This window comes from Equus asinus, chromosome 21, assembly GCF_041296235.1.
Source record: "Equus asinus isolate D_3611 breed Donkey chromosome 21, EquAss-T2T_v2, whole genome shotgun sequence".
Taxonomy (NCBI): domain Eukaryota; kingdom Metazoa; phylum Chordata; class Mammalia; order Perissodactyla; family Equidae; genus Equus; species Equus asinus.
In genome coordinates, this window is record NC_091810.1 from 77,549,601 (window position 1) to 77,567,314 (window position 17,714).

Here is a 17,714-nt window from a genome sequence, read left to right on the forward strand (position 1 = left end):
GCCGAGTGGTTAAGTTCATGCGCTCCGCTTCGGCAGCCCAGGGTTTTGCCGGTTTGAATCCTGGGTGCGGATGTGGCACTGCTCATCAAGCCACATTGAGGCAACATCCAACATGCCACAACTAGAAGGATCCACAACTAAAAATACATAACTATGTACCGGGGGGGCTTTGGGAGAAAAAGGAAAAACAAAAATAAATAAATTGCTTTGGCCCACAAGGAGACTCATGACCACTCCTAGCTACAAGGAAGGCTGGGAAGCAAATTGCGTTACCATCTTGAATAAAATCAAGATTTTGCCAGATAAAATACAGGAAGCCCAGTTAAGTTTGAATTCTGGATAAACAGGTATGTCAGGACATACTTGTACCAAAAAATTATTCATTGTTTATCTGAAATTCAAATTTAACTGGCAGTCCTGGGTGTTCTGTTTTTTCTAAATCTAGGAACTCTACCATAAGTGAGCAAGTAACCATTACCTTGACTTTTTTAGTTATCACTTACTTTATTAAAAAAACAACCTTTATTACCCAATGCGTATCCCCGGGCATCACAGTTTAGTCTTCCCAATTAAATAAAATTGATATATCCTTTAGGTCTCTTTTAATCTATGGGTTCCTTTTCTATCCCTTTTATTTCCTTAAAGTCAACCTATTGAAGAAGCCTGGTCATTTGACCTATAAATTTTCCAAGAGAATGGATTTTGCTTATTGCAAACTTTACCTCTTTCCTTGGTATTTCTTGCAAATAGGCAGCTGGATCCAGAGACTGGCTCAGACTCAGCTTCCCTCCCTTTGGCAAGACTACGGGTATGTGTTCTTTCATCATGAGGCATGTGTTAACATGATCTTAACACAAAACACTGACACTTAATGCATTTACCTATTCTTTGGGGGTTGCAAAATGCTGGTATTCTAATTCTATCATTTCATTTTTATTTATTAATTGGAATACTTTTTATAAAGAGACATTTTAATTTATCTACTATTTGGTTATCGTTGGCACAGTTCATATAGGAAAGACAGGATAAATGCTAGATTCTCTCCCATTCTTTTTAAAATCAGTTTTCAAGAGAATGAATTGGTTCTCTGCTAGTCTCTGAAGGAGACCAACTTTTAAAAATATCATTTATGAACTCATAGATTTAAACATATTTGATGGGTTTCTCTCCATTGCAATTATTATCATTATTGAAACGCAAACTATCCCATCCTTGGCCAGTAGCAGCTTCTTCAAGTTGGCTCTTGATTCCTCTTGACATTATCCTAGTAGTTTCTGATAGCTTCTTTGTAATCGGACATTAAAAGATGTCCTAAGCTTATCTTGTACATTTTCTGGCTCAGATCTGGAACTAGCCATTTCTCCAAGAAGCCTTGGGTCCAAAACTGATTCTTTGAAAAGACTAATGAAATAAACAGACCTCCATGAAGACTGATCAAGGATAAAAGCAATAAACACACATGAGAGCATAACGGAAAAATTAAAAGGGAACATAACTATGATTACAACAAAGATTTTAGAACTGATTATTGGATGCTCTGGAACAAATGTATGTTGAAAGGATATGTGAATAAAATGCATAATTTTCTAGAAAAATAAAATTTACCAAAATCCCAAAAAGAGTGAAAAATGAAGCAGACCAACTACCAAAGAAGAATTAAATTATCAAAGACTCTCTCTAGAAGCACCAATCCTGGTCTATTTTTCAGGGACATCCTCCCCAACTTTCAAGGAAAAGATACATACTGTGTCTTTTTTATATATACATATTTTATACAAACTGTTCCAAAATTTTTTTAAAGAATGGTATAACCTTGACACCTAAGCTAAATAAGGATAGTTCAACAAAGGAAAGTAATGGCTGACTCGCACTCTTAAACACAAATGCTGAAAGCCTAAATAATAGCAAACTGAAGTAAGCAATGTATAAGAACAAAATGATGATCAAAGTTGAGTTTATCACAATAATGATGAATCATTTAAAATGAGAAAGTATATCAACTTAATTCACCACATTAACAGATTAAATGAAACAAAAATTCCACTTATCAGTGCTTTTCACCTATATTGTACTGGAAGTCTTAGCCAATGCAATAAAACAAGAAATAGAAAATATATAAGAACAGGAAAAGAAGAAACAAAACTTTCATTTTTGATGTGATTATCTACAAAGAAACCCAAGAGAATCTATAGGCAAATTATTATTATTAATAAGAAAGCATGGTAAAGTAGTTAGATTTAAGATCAACATATGAAAATTAATTGCATTCTAATACATTGGCCCCCTGCCCAAACTAGAAAATGCAAATAAATAAATAAAAAGTAAAGTACTTAGGAATAAATATAATAAAACATCTTTTTGAAAGACATTAAGGAAGACTAAAATAAATAGAGAGATATATCATGCTAATGGCCAGAGAAATTCAATAATATATAGATATTGTTCTACTCAAATTAATCTATAAATTCAATGTAATTCCAATAAAAATCCCAATAAGTATTTCATGGAACTTGACAAACTGATTCTATAATCTGTGTGAAAGAGAAAAAGGCCAAAAATAGATCTAGCACGCAGAATAATGGCCCTCAAAGATGTTCACATCCTAATTCCCAGAACCTGTTAGGTTAGGTAACACGGCAAAGGGGAATGAAGGTTGCTAATCAGCTGACAGTGAGATGGGGAGATTATCTTGGATGATCCAGGTAGCCTCAATGTAACCACCAGTGTCATTATGAGTGGAAGAGGGAAGCAGAAGGAGAACCAGGGAGATGGCAGCATGAGAAAGATTTGGCCTAATATTGTTCACTCTAAAGATGGAGCCAAGAATATGGGAAACCTCTAAAAGCTGGAAGGAGTAAGGCATGGATTCCCTCCTACAGCCTCTAGAAAGGAATGCAGTCCTGCCAACAGCTTGCTATTATCACCGTGAGACCCATTTCAGATTTCTGAACTACAGAAATGTAAGATAAATTTATGTTGTTTTCAGCCATCAAGTTTGCAGTAATTTGTTACAGCGGCAATAGGAAGACAATTACAATAGATAAGATGGTTTCAAAAGAACAAAGTGGAAGGACTTGTCCTACCAACGTAAAGACTTATTTTAAAAATACAGAAATTAAGATAGCGTAGGATTGTTGTTGGGATAGGAAAAGAACACAGAGTTCAGAGACAGACCACAAGTATACAGAAACTTGATATATGACAGAGATAACATTATGGATCACTGGGATAAGAATGGACTATATCATAAATGGTGCTTGAACAATGGATATTTTGGTAAATTAACTGCAAAAACTCACTAGCAATTATTCCTCTCTCCCTATTCATGTTCCCTTATCACGTAACTTTAATGCCATCCCACTCAGAGTCAGAGCTCAGCCACATAACTTGCTTTGGCTAATGGAATGTTAGCAAACCTGACACACAAAGGCTTCCAAAATGGGGTCTGTCCCCTTTTGCAACCTGACGCCATCATCTGAAGAAGCCCAGGAAAGCTTGATGAATGAGGAGAAATACATGGCTCATTGGTGATATGCCCACCATTCCAGTGGACAATCTCAATCAACCTGCAATGGCAGAGTGACCTAGCTGATTAGCAACTGACCACAGACACATGAAGAAGCCCAGCTGCGCCCATCCTTACAGAATTATAAATTAAACAAATGATGGTTGTGTTACCACACAAAATTCAGGTTCACTTGCCTGATGCACATAAACAAGACCATTAATTATGGCTTTGGGAAACAAGCCTTTGGGAAAAGAAATCAGCTTTATCCTGTGAGATCAATCTGCAGTGAGAACATGGGGCATGTGCCCTCAGATCTGTCTCCATGATTCAGGATTTGAGGTGAAATTTAAGAGGTTAGGGAGAACAGGCTGGCACATGGAAATTCTGGTGGGACAGGTCTTGATTGGTGGGATTCAAACATGTATGGTAAGGTTTTAAACATTTATGACAGGGTTCTAAACATTTATGATGAGGTTCTAAACTTTTATGATAGGGTTCTAAATATTTTTTATGAGGTGGGGAAGGAATTTTAACACTGGATCTTCCTGAATGAGGGACCCCTCACTTCTGATAAGAGTCCGACTTTCAAGTTCCAGTCATGTCCCAGTCCTTGGGTTCCATGGGAAGGAGGATCTTTGGTTCTGTGGTCATTTCAGGTCAAGATTTCTTCTTTTATGCACTCTCTGGCTATGTGACTTTGCAGATTTTCTGAAAGGCAATTCTTAATCACTCTGTTGATAAGAGATGGGGTCAGCTGAACTGGTCCTAGAGGGGCCATGGTTAAGAATCCCTCCTTTTTGTTGTTCCATCCTCAATCTTGAGGGACGCAGGGCAACAACAGCTCTTCCTCCTCCTGATAAGGAGTGTAGGTTGTTTCATTTCATCAAATAAGTCTTTTAGTAAGACAGTGATGCAGGTGGGCTCCAAAAGTTAGGCCTATATTGTGTAAGCAAGTAACCATGTATTTAATAAGCAGCATTTCTAGAGAAACAAAAAGAAAAACAAGGTTAACGGTTGAACAAATTATAAACCAGTTTTTGAGCCCAGGGGGCAGCCAGTCAAAGGATTTCTAGATGTCAGAGTCAAAGCATCTTTTGCAGCTTGAAATGTCTCTGATGAAGTCATCAGGTGTTCAGGTATCTTTCTGAATGGCTTACACAGCAACAGACATGAACCTCTCTTAAGTTTATACCAAATTGTCCAGCTTCAGTTTGCAAAGCTTCTGGAAAAAGGGCAGGTTCAGTTCTCAATGATTCCAAATGAAAATGATGGAAAAAAATTGAAAATGTTAGTTTGGAGATTTGTAGCCACATATTTCAAGAGACCGGAAGGATTCAGGATCCAGGGCAGTTAACAGATATAAAACAAAACCTCAAAGACAATTATCAGAATGAGAACCTAATATCCATGAATATATACTATAGTTTCTATTGAAATATAATTTTTCTCTCTAAAATCACCCTCATTTTACCAAAGATAGTCAAATTAAGACTAACTGGTTGCCAAAATAAGTCTAGTTTCAATAAGCTTGGCCCAATTATTTACATAAGTACAGCAAGAATAGCAATTGATCATATAGGCTCTTTTAAATCTGCTTTGCTGGAACTTTTCATAAGGAATCTCAGATTGAAACTTAAAGGCCTCTTGAGGCCAGGAAAGCCAAGCAAAGAACTTGTCATCAGACTCCACCTACAATACCTACAGATTTGTGTGAATTCCTCTCTTTTCAAGGTCTCCAAAATATCCTGAGTTTCCTTCTTTACTCAACAGCTAAGGTTGCTGGGAACCCTGTAAGCAAGGGACCAAGCCAATATTTCCAAGGGGCTTTATTCCATAAAGTCCAATCTTTGCTGCTCAAAAGCTGTCTTGTCATATCTGAGTCTGTATGTTTCTCTCAAATACGACATTCCAGTCAAAGCTTTGATAATATAACCAGTGTTTCTAATTGTGTCCTGTTATATGGAGAACGGATTCTTACTGAACTTATGCAAATAACTGTAATGCCATGAAAACAATACTCACTAAGAGTTTCCAAATGCCAGAGGGGTCAGGGAGGGAGAAAAAAGGATAAATATTTCAATTCTTCTTACAAAAGTATAATTTGCCAAATTGCTATATGTCAATATAGCAGTGCTTTTAAGAGAAAAGAGAAAAAGGTTTCCTTAATTCTGGAAAAAAACCAAAACACCTAAAATCAGCAATATCTAAAATGGAAAGTCATAAAATTTATAATCATCCTTATCAGTTCATTCAGTCCTGTGTAATCGATCCCTGAGCTTAATCTTCTGTTGGAAGTTTCATGAAGTCATCAATTTCTCCATTAGAGTTCTGTAATTTCTTACCCAGCTCAGTTTTACGATCTGAAAGTTTATCAGAAACCTGTATGCTAGAGCAAGTGTCAGAGTCCTTTCCATGAATCTCTCTGAAGATGAAACATATCTGCAAAAACATCAGAGTAAAACAACAACTATCTGCAAGTGACAAAGACTCAAAAAGGGCAACTGACAAAGCACTTGGCTATTTCTGTGACATACAACACTTCAAGATAATAACTAGAGTTACAGCTGACAACAGGGACAGATCAGAATTTTAGAAATGTTATATAATTTTAAAAACACTTACATCAAGAACATTTACTCTCATACTATCATAACTCTCTGTGAAACAAGGTTTAGTTATCTATTTAAGCATGGTGACAATTCCAGATTTTCAGGCCAATGCAGAAAATTAAATAGCTGTAAGAAAAACGTTAGCACTTGTGACTAAAGATCTGACAAAAAAATATCGGAAATTTATTTTGATAAAACATAAAATCCCTACCCTTCCGGTAGGCTCCTGAAAGAAAAAAAAAAAACCCTTCATAATCTCTTTATCAGGAGCAGACTAAAAGTTCAAGAAAATTATCCTTTTGAGAGAGAAAACCAAATTCTAATTTTGTTCCAGCTTACTTTTGACACTAAAACTCCTTTAATTAGATTTACTTCAATCTTAGCCAACTTGATCATGCATAAAACTCTTTTTTTAGGGGTCCTCCTCTACAAACCTTCTATAACTTTTTTCTTACATTCAGAATTGTCCCATGCCTTCCCTTTTTTCCCTTCCTCATACTTTGGGACAAATTTATCTTTCTTAACAAAACAAACAAAAGTATTTCCATTTTTTATAACTTCTTTATTGAAAACATACATCTAATTCTTTGAATACAAAGATGTTTTCCTTATTAATTTTTAGTAGCTTCAATTACATACATTAATTAGAATTTTAACCCTTACAGACCTTAGTGAAACCTAAAAAGTAAGCAATTATGAACTTTTATATTAGCATTCTACACACTTTTCATAATTTCTAGAAACATGCTACTTCATAGTATAATTTTTTTTAAGAAAGATTTGCCCTGAGCTAACATCTGCCACCAATCCTCCTCTTTTTGCTGAGGAAGACTGGCCCTGAGCTAACATCTGTGCCCATCCTCCTCTACTTTAAATGTGGGATCCCTGCCACAGCATGGCTTGCCAAGTGGTGCATAGGTCCGCACCCAGGATCCAAACTGGAGAGCCCTGGGGCACTGAAGCAGAATGTGCAAACTTAACTGCTGCACCACCGGGCTAGCCCCCATAGTATAATTTTTAGTAAAATATAAGAAATGTTTACTAAGAGACCCAAACATCTTTTAGCTTCTTTGTAATAAGAAGCCAAAAGTAGATAAACTTAGATATGTTTAGCAATAACGTTCCAGTATTGTATCTTATTTGAAAATGACCCAGATAGTCAATGATTTTTATTTTATTTCATTTTTTTGGGTGAGGGAGATTGGCCCCAAGCTAACATCTGTTGCCAACTTCCTCTTTTTTCTGCTTGAGTTAGATCGTCCCTAAGCTAACATCCATGCCAATCTTCCTCCATTCTATATGTGGGGCCAGCCACAGCATGGCTTGATGAGCAGTGTGTAGGTCTGCGCCTGGGATCCAAACCTGCAAACCCTGAGCCGCTGAAGTAGAGCACACGAATTTAACCACTATGCCACTGGATCGGCCCCTCAATGAATCTTTATCATTTAATTTCACCTAGCAAAACTTCAATGTTTCAAGTTACCACAGAGCTTTTGGAAGTTATCTTAAATATACATGCCGTAACACATAAGTTTACCCAATTCTTTATCTTTTTCACATCTATTTAGTTTACTTGTTCCCAATAATTATTTAGATTGCCTACAAAACTTCATGAGACATTAGACCAAATTAGCTATCATTTTAAGTTATTATTTTTGCTAACCAGTTTTGTAATAGAGATAACATCAGCTTATTTCACCTATAAACACAGAACAAAGGCTGCATCATATCCAATGCTGATAACTCTGAGGACATATCCATTGAAATCAAACCAAGAATCTTAAATAAGTTTTCATTTACCAAAAATTAATTTATATCATGTTAACTTGAAAGACATTTGGGTTAGTTCCTATTACATTTAGAAATAATTTATATAAAGGCTTACTTTAAGCCAATTGAATAGAGCTCTTTAGAAATTATACCACCCTGAGGTAAAATATCATACATATATAACATACATGCACATACACAGAGACTCCACAGCTATTGTTTTAAAATTACTGCCATGAATCAGGTACAGTAATACAAAGCTCCCTAGTTATGATCCAAATATTTTTTAAGGTTTTTTCACTAATATTTGTCGAGAAGACACTCAAGATGCTAGATTGTTGGCAAAGGTGCTGTTATGGCCATTTTTCTTTCCTCTTTTCCTTTTTTTTTCCCTTCAGTCTTAGGAATTGGTGATGGGCTAGATATTTCCCAGAAAGTTTGCAAGCTCTTTGAGATAAGGGAAATGGGTGGAATCTGAACTGCCTCTAGAGCTGCATTTCCAGTCTTGCAACAATAAAAGAGGTTGACCCACCCTTTCACCTACATTTTTTCAATTTATAAGTTTTTCCAATTTAAGGATCTATACTCTGACCTTTGACAAGCAGGATCTTAATAGTGACTCAAACCAGTAAGTATTTATGGCTTAACTACAGATGCAAGAGGTGTCCCCAAAAGAGAGTGCAAAACAAGCATCCCTCACAAGATCCAGAAATTCACTCCCCAAAATAGTCAAAGAAAGCAAAAGCTTCCATTGCACGAGCAGTAGTCCACTAACAAGCAACGAAGCCTGAGATGACAAAGGTCCCAATGGATTGGGACCCCTCATGACAACCTCCCCTGAGAGCTGAGACAACAGGACAAAGAGAGAACATCTTGGAACCCCAGTCTAGTCAACTGGCCACCAAGATACACACCAGTATGTGTGTCCTCCAGATGGCGGAGACCAAAGCGGTCACAAAGCCAAGCTCTCAAGACACAGAACAAGAAAAAAGGAAAAAAATCTCATCTTATATGCACATTAACAGCTTTAGCTACACCTTGAGTCTCTGGGAGCCAGATTAGTATCTAGAAGGGAGGTGCTTTACAGAGTACCTGATTGTGTGTGCTTTACAGAGTACCTGATTGCATGGACATTTTCTTGAGGTTAGCAGGGGACCTGTCATCTACCCTCTTCCACGACCAACTTATCCTATCACAGGAGTCTTCTTGAGGTGGTGAGTGCCCTAATGGCTCTTCACTGTTCAACCCATGCCCACCAATTTTGCAGCCTTTTCTGGCTTCCAAGAAGCCCCTTAGCAACAGCTTCCACTTTATGCACATACTCCATAGGTGGGCCCTACAGCAAAGTCAACTGCGGCCCATCCAGACAACAGACTTATGGAGATGCCTGCTTCTTGCCCTGTAGTTTTTCCCTTTTTATGACAAATGACCCAAAAGACAGAGACAAGGAAAAATAGTGACCACCTCTCGGAGGAGAAGGATCAATAAACCAATGAGTGCACAGTAGCTCATACCACTTACGCATAGCTAAAAGTTGCCCAATTCGGGGAAAATGCAGCCTAAGGGGCTACAGGTGGTGATTGAATTAGCATTTCCCACTGTTTCAGAATTTAGACATGGCTGGCCAAAAGTATATTTATGCTTCAGCTAGAACGAGATCGTGAGCATTTTGGGCATTCCAGAAACCAAGATCCTCACAATGAAGGCCAAGCCAAGGCTTGCCCCTAACGGCCAATGTAATTCCCCTGAGGCTGACGGCAGTTTGGTAGGGTCCTTAGGCACAAGTGGGAGTGCAACTTGCAATTCTGCCTGACCATCTCTGACTGCAAAATGGAATGCAATTACATTTTTGTCCCACTGTAGTTCTGGGACCCCCACAACCTGACAATTATCAAGCCCAGCCCTCAGGATACAAAGCAAGCTTGGTGAGATTCTGCAGTTCTTTGTAAACATTTACAGCTTCTGGAAACTTTAGGTTAAAAAGGTGCAGCACTTGACTCTTTAAAGATTTCTTTGTTTCTTGGTTCAAAAGCTCAAAAGAAGGCCAAAGGGGCCACTGTAATTTTAACTTATCCCAGGTTATCTCGCCAGCTGTTTATAGTTATTCTCATTTTAGGGAGCTTTGCCCAAGGTGGCCGCAACAAACAAGGTAATTTCTAAAGAGAGTTTGTTACGATCACCGAGAAACTCAGTCCCCAAGAACCAACTTTAACAAAGAACACAGTCAGACACAGACAAACATGATTCTCTGGGACTCTACCCCAGAGCTCAAAAGTTGAACCTAATCCTTTTGAGTGAGCGCCCAAGCAGCTGAAACCTTCTATGGTGTCTCCCTTAAATCCACAATCCTAGCCTTGAGACTTTAACCCAGCAAGAGTCTCATCACTGGGGCTTCTAACTCACAATCCTGAAGAGATATTAGACAATTTTAGGAACAGCCGTGTTTTCAATGAGGTCACTCACCCAAAAGACTCCGATCTGGAGCTGTTTTCTTCTCCCAAAGGAAAAAAATGCCTTGGGGCCTAGAGCGGGAGGGGGGGGAGGGGGGGAGGGGGAGTGGAGGGGGAGGATGAGAATCCAACCAGTCGAGCCTCTAGATGAAATTGTCTACTCTGCCACTTACAGTTGATGAAAAGACTCCATATCCTGCCAGGAGTTCCAGAGCCTCAGGCGAGCAGTGACAGGACCTCGTCCCTTTCTGGTTGCCAACTGTTACCACACAAATTTGGGGTTCACTTGCTGGATGTGCATAAACTAGCCAATTAATTATGGCATCAGCTTTTGGGAAAAGAGATCAGCTTTATTCTGTGAGACAGATCTACAGGGAGAACTGGGGGCGTATAGAAAAAAATCTCCATAACCTCATGTTAGGGAAAGTTTTCTTAAGCTACAGAGAGTATAAAACATAAGGGAAAAGAATTGTCAAATGTGACCACACACCAAAAAACCCACAACTTTGTACCTCAAAAGTAACTATAAACAGGGGCCAGCCCCGTGGCTGAGTGGTTAAGTTCACACGCTCCACTTCAGTGGCCCAGGGTTTTGCTGGGTCGGACCCTGGGTGCAGACATGGCACCGCTCATCAAGCCGTGCTGAGGCGGCATCCCACATGCCACAACTAGAAGGACCCACAACTATGTACTGGGGGGCTTTGGGGAGAAAAAGGAAAAATAAAATCTTTAAAAAAAAAAGTAACTATAAACAAAGTTAAAAGACAAAAAATAACTATTCAGAATATATAAAGAATATCTACAAATAAATAAGAAAAGAAGAAAATAAATGGACAAAAGACATAAACAGTAAATCACAGAAGAAGAAATTCAGATGACATATTTGTATCTATATCTACAACTATATATCTATATCCATACCTATATCTCTTCATTAGTAGTCATGGAAATGGAAATGAGTAGCCATTTCACATCTATCAGATTGGCAAAAAATTTTAAATTGCACACTTGAGAATGTGGAGAAAGGGGAGTTCTCCCAACATATACAGATGGTGAGAGTATAAACTGGTACAGTAGGAGACCAATTTGGCAATATCTAGTAAAATTGATGATGACCCACTCCTAGATACACATACATAAAACACGTGCAAAAGGAGACATGTAAGAACATCCAGAGAAAACTTTTTACAACACTGAAAAGCTAAAAACAACCTAAATGTCCATCACCCAAAGAACGGATAACGTGGGAATCATAAACACCAAATTCAAGACAGTGGTTACCTCTAGGGCATAAGGAAGGAGGCGAAATGGGAGGGATACACAGGGGGCATCACTGTATTTGTAATGTATTTCTTAAGGTAGGGGCTGGATACATGAGCGTGTATTAACCTCTGTTCCTATTCATGTGTCTGAAAGATGTCATAAATATTAAATGTCTTTTAAAAATTGAATGAAACAATAAACCACAGTTAAGCTCTGAAGAGGAACTCAAAGATCATGATGCAGAAAGAAGTTTAAGGGCTTGAGTTCTTCATTACGAAGATGCCCCCCACCTGGTGTTAAACTCCAGTTCAACTCAAACCCTGGGAATCATTCAGAGATTCTGCCCCAGAGCGGATTCTTTGTCTCTCGGACAGAGAACAGATTAAAATCAAAACAAAACAATAAGGTACAATTTAAGAAGCTAAAAGAAGGGAGGGTAATGAAGGCTAATGGTAAAACAGAAGAAACAAATGAAAACAGAAAACATTTCAATCCTGGTACCATGTTTCATAGGTACTAGGTGCCGCCCCCTCCCTCGTGGGCCACCCCCAAGTGTGGAGTTCCATCATATTGAGAAGTACTAGATTACGATTTCTAAGCCATTTGAGGTGAATCTCTTATGTCCTCATAGCATGACATACAGTTGTCACCATTTCCTGGTGCATTTTTACACAAAATAAAAATCCTTGTCAGTGATTTAATGATTGCTGATGTCAAACTGCTCCAAATTTGCTTTAAAACACACACACACACACACACACACACACACAATGGATTAAGACAAAGCTGAAACAGGGAAACAACGTTCCTTCAGTTTCTGCCCCACAGTGTTCCCTGCTCCTGCTCTGGGTCTTGCTGGCATTAAAATGCAGAGCAAAGGTGAAGCGCTTTTGGGCCCAAGCCAGGGGCAGGAATTCCACTTTCTCCAGGTCAGATGGCAGCTGGGACAAACTCCCAGTGCCTGTCCTCTGGTAGATGGCCTTAAATCTCTCCCTGACACTTCACTAATAAAGTTGCTTTTCAGTGGTTTTGCTTCAAGCCTTGGGTACTTTGCAACTCACAAATTCAACGAGAAGCAAACAAAATCAATTTAATCTGTTTTATTTAAAGAACTATTATATTATTTTATTTCCTGCTCTGTTTATGTTGACATATTTCCTATAGCACATTTCCTACTGTACAGTTTTCAATGTTGGTTTTAAAAATAGTGTTCTACATCTCACTGTTTGCAGACGACATGATCTTATATATAGAAAACCCCAAAGAATCCACAGGAAAACTATTAGAAATAGTAAACAGCTACAGCAAAGTTGCAGGGTATAAAATCAACATACATAAATCAGTAGCATTTCTATACGCTAACAATGAAGTAACAGAAAAAGAACTCAAGAACTCAATCCCATTCACAATCGCAACAAAAAGAATAAAACACCTTGGGATAAATTTAACCAAGGAAGTGAAAGATCTATACAACGAAAACCACAAGACTTTCCTGAAAGAAATTGATGACGACATAAAGAGATGGAAAGACATTCCATGCACATGGATTGGAAGAATAAACATAGTTAAAATGGCCATACTACCTAAAGCAATCTACAGATTCAACGCCATCCCAATCAGAATCCCAATGACATTCTTTACAGAAATTGAACAAAGAATCCTAAAATTCATACGGGGCAACAAAAGACCCCGAATTGCTAAAGCAATCCTGAGAAAGAAGAACAAAGCTGGAGGCATCACAATCCCTGACTTCAGAGCATACTACAAAGCTACAGTAATCAAAACAGCATGGTACTGGTACAAAAACAGGTGCATGGATCAATGGAACAGAATTGAAAGCCCAGAAATAAAACCACACATCTATGGACAGCTAATCTTCGACAAAGGAGCTGAGGGCCTACAATGGAGAAAAGAAAGTCTCTTCAACAAACGGTGCTGGGAAAACTGGACAGCCACATGTAAAAGAATGAAAATTGACCATACTTTTTCACCATTCACAAAAATAAACTCAAAATAGATCAAAGACCTAAAGATTAGGCCTGAAACAATAAGCTTTCTAGAAGAGAATATAGGCAGTACACTCTTTGACATCAGTTTCAAAAGAATCTTTTCGGACACCATAACTCCTCAGACGAGGGAAACAATAGAAAGAATAAACAAATGGGACTTTATCAAACTAAAGAGCTTCTTCAAGGCAAGGGAAAACAGGATTGAAACCAAAAAGCAACCCACTAATTGGGAAAAAATATTTATAAGTTATTTATCCGACAAAGGGTTAATCTCCATAATATATAAAGAACTCACACAGCTCAACAACAAAAAGTCAAACAACTTGATCAAAAAATGGGCAGGGGACATGAACAGACATTTCTCCAAAGAAGATATACGAATGGCCAATAGACACATGAAAAGATGCTCACCATCACTAATCATCAGGGAAATGCAAATCAAAACTACATTAAGATATCACCTTACACCTGTTAGAAAGGCAAAAATAACCAAAACAAAAAGTGACAAATGTTGGAGAGGTTGTGGAGAAAAAGGAACCCTCATACACTGTTGGTGGGAATGCAAACTGGTGCAGCCACTATGGAAAACAGTATGGAGAGTTCTCAAAAAATTAAAAATAGAAATACCTTATGACCCAGCCATCCCACTACTGGGTATGTATCCAAAGAACTTGAAATCAGCAATTCCAAAAGTCCCATGTGCCGGGAGCTGTGGCTACATCATTTGATTGGCTGTTCGACAGGGTCCAGCCGATTAACGCTGAGGGGTGCAGGGTCGCCCCTTGGTGAAGAATAACCGGCCGGCCCCTCACATAGTTCTGAAACCTGTGCTGCTTTTAATTGCCCTTCATTCCTTTTCCTTTCTTAACCTCTAGTTTTCACTCCTTTGGGTGGCTGCTTGGGAGGCACTACCTCCCAGGAGAATTAGCTATAGTAAGAGAATGTGACCACCTGCAGGTAACTTTCAAGATATTTTTCAGTTAATTATTGGAGGAGCACACAGTCCCATTTGAGACAATCAGAAAGGAATCCTGCCCAGATAAGATGTCAAATTAGGTTTATGGCCTCCATCTGGTTAATGTTTCCTTCTCCCTCCAGTTCTTTGTCTAAATATATATGCATCGTCCTTCTAAGTTTGCTGGTTAATTGGATGATCAAGAAGTATCTATATATTATTCTTGACCTTCTGCTTTCTGCTAAAATGTTATAGAGGTTTTCTCCTAAAAGCAATAAATAATAAACAATTGATGAGTAGAAGGGCCGAGGGGTGCAGGGATGCCCCTCGGTGAAGAATGGCCGGCCGACACCCCTGATATTTTCTGGATTACATGCATGCTTTCTATTAAAGTTATGTCTATACTTATTTCTGTTTTTTATTCTTGAAGATATATAGTTTAGCTTAGCTTTTCAGCCCTTTACTTTACTAACAAAATGATACTTTCTCCGGCAGTGTGCTTAAGGGACTGTTAGCTCTACAATCTAAAAGACAAAGGAATGCTTTCACCCCCTAAAGGGCGCGAAAACGTAAAGATGTTTAACTGCCCACTGAGAATGCAGATAGCCCTGGGGATAAGACACCCTGGAGTCGCCTTTTGTTCCCATTAACCATCTACACTAATGGCATAAATGATTGAGGGAGGCAGGGATGGCTCCCCCAGGATGTAAACAGACGGACTGCTGTCCTGTCCGGAGGCCTGGACCTTCTCTCTTTGATTTAACTTTACCATGAATTACAACAGGTGTCTAGGTACCTATCTCTTTTTGCTTAGAGACAACAAACACTAGTTAGTTGCGGAGAAGACGATCACTAACCTTATGCTATATAGAATGGAATGCTAATAAATATTCTTGTGCTCGTTTTTTACTTCCTTATCTCTCTGAGAATATTTGTAGAACTACTTCTGTACAAATCCTGAAAAATATATAAACAACACTTGTGCACAGTAAAGTTGGACTTGCTAACACCAACCGAAGTCTCACGTCCCCTTTATTTTCCCCTCATTGCGCCGACGCCATCCATCCCTCAGGAATCTGGACTCAGCCGGGGTGGGACCCCGGCACCCATGCACCCCTATGTTCACTGCAGCATTATTTACAATAGCCGAGACGTGGAAGCAACCTAAATACCCATCAACTAATGATTGGATAAAGAAGATATGGTGTATAAACACAATGGAATACTACTCAGCCATAAAAAAAGACAAATCGTCCCATTCACAACAACACGGATGGACCTTGAAGGTATTATGTTAAGTGAAATAAGCCAGACAGAGAAAGACGAACTCTGTATGACTCCACTCATAGGTGGAAGTTAAACACAGAGACAAAGAGAACTGATTGGTGGTTACCAGGGGAAAAGGGGCGTGGGGGAAGGGTACAAAGGGTGAAGTGGTGCACCTACAACATGACTAACAATAATGTACAACTGAAATTTCACAAGGTTGTAAACTATCATAATCTCAATAAAAAGTTAAAAAAAACATTAAAAAATCTAAAAAAAAAGAAAGTCTAAAAAAATAGGGTTCTACATAGATTTCCTTTTTTGTTATTGCTGCTTGCTTTTTGTTTGTATTTAAAATACTCAGTTTCCGTTTTCTATTCTCTTTCAGCCATTTTACTTTTACTTTCAGCCATTCTATAAAGCATCACAAATAACCCTAATTCATTTCTGCTTCTGATAATCAAACACTTATCATTTTCATAAAATAGGATTGTGAGAATATTTCTCACAGGTTCAGCTAGTGTTATGCTTTTAAATAATCACAAATATTTTTAGTGACCTTGTTAGTTTACTGAAATTAAAACGTACTGTCATACTTTTTGGGCCTAAGGAGTACTACCTGTAGAAGCTACCTGTTTTACATCTTACAGAGCATATTTTCTCCAGGTGCTATATTTTCAACTGTTACCAAATTACCCAGTTGCCTGGATATTCTCTTCACCTCGATGGAAGAAAGCCGCCAAATAACTCTCTCCTAATCTCAGGTCCAGAACCCACAAAGAGAGCAATCAGTATTAAGACTCTATGATGACTGGCTCTGCTCTTCGGAGAGTATGTCATCATTACCTTAGCCTTTTCTTTTAAAAAAATTAGATTTATTCCTCCTTTGACCTCCTTCCACCAATAAATAAATAAACAAAACCAAACAAAATTCCAATAAAATATCCAATAAATAAAATTCCATGCCTACCACCAATGAAAGTAATAGAGATGTGGTTAACGCTTACAAAGTCTGCACCAAAGGCCTTGGATAAATTTACAAAAGAACTGCGGAATCCTGTAATTTATTGGATTGAAAGGAGTTGCTCCCAGGGCCTGCTAATCCTGGGGTGAGGACTCTCGCCACTTCCGCTGAATCATCAGACCTCGGGGAACAGGGCAACATTGTACCCTAAACAGAAAGGTACAAAGGTGAAAGCAAGTTTAAATAGTTTGACTTGGCCCATTGCTAAAGGGCAGAATCCAGTCAGTTGACAATTTATCCTTTTGCAAAATCAGTTAATCTGAGTTCAGAGGATTTCTTCCAACCGATAGTTCAATTTTCACCACACTTGATTACTGAGTGATTCTGTCAGTGATTCATTCGACAGAGAAGGCACAAGGCCCATTGAACTATGATCTGCAGAGTCTGTGCGGCCAGTGTCAACCTGGCCTTGAACCTGTAAATCCAAATTAACCAAGAGTATTACTTTGGTAATAGGCAACACACTTTTAATTAATATTAACTCATGCTTGTAGCATGAGTACAGAACTAGCGGTTCTCAAGCTGGGCTGCAAATCAAAATTAGGTAGCAGGTTTAGAAAAATACAGGTGCCTAACTTCTCCCGAGAAGCTGATTCAGATGTGCAGTAGGGTTCAAGCAACTGTATTTTTAAAAAGCTTTCCAAGTGATTCGGGTGCATAGAATCGCATCACACAGCCTGCCACACAGATATGATATAAACAACACTACATTATAGAACGGGGGCTGAGTCCATGCTCCTCAAACAGGGACAGAAGACACTGAGCCAAGGACTACTCAAAGCCACACAAAGAATGGTTTGCGTCTTTCTGGAACGTCAATTTTACTTGACAGATAAGTAGATTAACTAGGTTCAAGATAC

General features: G+C 38.5%; 1 protein-coding gene across 2 annotated transcripts in view; it reads right to left on the bottom strand.

Moving 5' to 3' along the window:
• BTD (biotinidase) overlaps positions 1 to 17,714 on the bottom strand; it is a 40,071-nt gene that overhangs the window by 21,659 nt on the left and 698 nt on the right. Inside the window, exon 1 of one of the 2 annotated variants that reach the window (XM_070493132.1) lies at positions 16,838 to 16,949. The exons of the other annotated variant lie outside the window; for it this stretch is intronic. The gene's annotated coding sequence lies outside the window, so the exon portion shown is untranslated. Of the gene's footprint in view, positions 1 to 16,837; positions 16,950 to 17,714 lie in introns of those variants that run through there. 2 annotated transcript variants of the gene reach the window in all.